We start from the raw sequence: 1,893 nt of genomic DNA, 5'->3' as shown, positions 1-1,893 counted from the left end.
CTGGTGAGGAAGATAGAAGAGAGAAGAGGAATTGAGGAAATTGGCAGCAGCACAACGCCAACAAACTATACTCCTCCCCTGGTCTAAGCTTCTGTATTGCTGCACAGTCAGGAATTACAGCACAGACTAGGTCACTCGCTTATCTGTTTCATCCAACAGTGAGACATGCCACAATTCTCACAGCAATTACTGCTCACTTTGAGATTGTAATGGGGAGTACATCTGTATAGTGGCGAGGTCCACAGAGTGCTCTTGGGCATTTTGGAGTATAGTAATAGATGCAGGTTTATCTTGAAAGATGAATGCAAGTCATAACACTCCGCTGTGAATGTGTTTGTTAAACATGTAGCAGTGGAGTAAACTAAAAAGATAACCAAAGCCTCTACCTTTTCTTCCAAGTAAAAGAAAAACACAAGGTTCAATTGCAAGTGCTTTGTCACGTCACGTTTTGTAACGTGCTTAATCCCGTTTCTTTCCTCCTCAGCAGCATTGGCGAGTCACAGGAGGCGTTTAGGATTAAATCATATATTACACTCCGTCAATGAGACCTTTTGCACAAGCCTCTGACGGCACAAAGAAGCAATGCAACGTGATTAGACATTGAAACTAAAATAATCCATTAGGAAATGGTTCTGGGTTAAGAAAGCCTGAATCCTAGTCCTGCCCATTTTGCAGCAGTTAGGCAGCATATATAATTTGGATTAACTCCAGTATGATGGAGAGAGTGGCAAAAGAGAGGGGGGAGGTGGAGACAAAGGGATCAGAGGGATTGAGGGTCACAGGGAAAAAGAAGAGACAACTTTAAAGGTTTAGTGTGAGGTATGTTGGTGCTTCAGTTGACAATGCTATATTCTTATTGTTTTTCTCCTCTAAGCCTCTCTGTCTCTTCTAAGCAAGAAATGTGAAAAAGCTCTCAGAATGCACATCACGTCATGCACCGATTGGCTTGTCAAGGATGCACTAATTGCTGATATGCTGTTGAATTATAGGCAGGTTAATGACTCATTTAAGGAACTAATTGAATGGCACATAGATCACGCGCATGCTCTTCCATTATGAGGTAAATCATTTTTGTCTGGATGCAGTGCCAGTATGGATCACAAACCAGAAGCTTTTATACTTTAAGCAACTTATTCCAGCTTTCTCTAAACACCCCCATAGCACTCCAGCATGCTAGGAATCACTTCAGAGCGTACAGGGGTCCGCCCCGGGGGTTCATCTGAGCTCGTCACAGTTCAAGAGGAATATGTGCTGCTTCTCTTACTTAGTGCACTCACACATCTCTGGATGACTGGGGGTTCTCTCTGCGAACTGCCGCACTTCTTACGGCTTCCTTTAGCTTAGTATAAGAAGATTTTTGAATCAGCATTGGACCACTATAAAAGGTCATATATGAAAACACACTCCATATTGATCATGTCTGTTATCAAAATAAATGCATAAACTCTTCTAACCACAATCCTTTTCCCTCACATCACAACTAGGATTAAACAGAAGAAAGAGAAGAGAAGAAAGGAATACTACAAAAACAGTTGCTAGGCAACTAATCAATTGACACAAAATACCAGCTTGGATGTTGACACCACAAATGGCAATAATTAGCTATCTGGCCAAGAGTCCATTTGTTCTCATTGACCTGTAAATATAACATGTCAGCTGGGAGCTTCCACTACAGTATTAATGCACATCCTACAATGCTCTAATAGACATGTCTTAATATTTTAAAATTCTACATTGTAGCACCCTCTGTAGGATAACTGACAGCATAAATAAATGTTCTTAAATAAGAATTCCTGCTAAGGTTTAAAACCGCTAAGTGCAGAGGCCACCAACAGTACCCTCTTGTCTATAGTACATTTTAGCGAATAGTCTATTTCAAATAAAGCACTGAAA

The sequence above is a fragment of the Gadus morhua genome, chromosome 13, assembly GCF_902167405.1.
Source record: "Gadus morhua chromosome 13, gadMor3.0, whole genome shotgun sequence".
NCBI lineage: Eukaryota > Metazoa > Chordata > Actinopteri > Gadiformes > Gadidae > Gadus > Gadus morhua.
Note: the sequence above shows the minus strand (reverse complement) of the source record.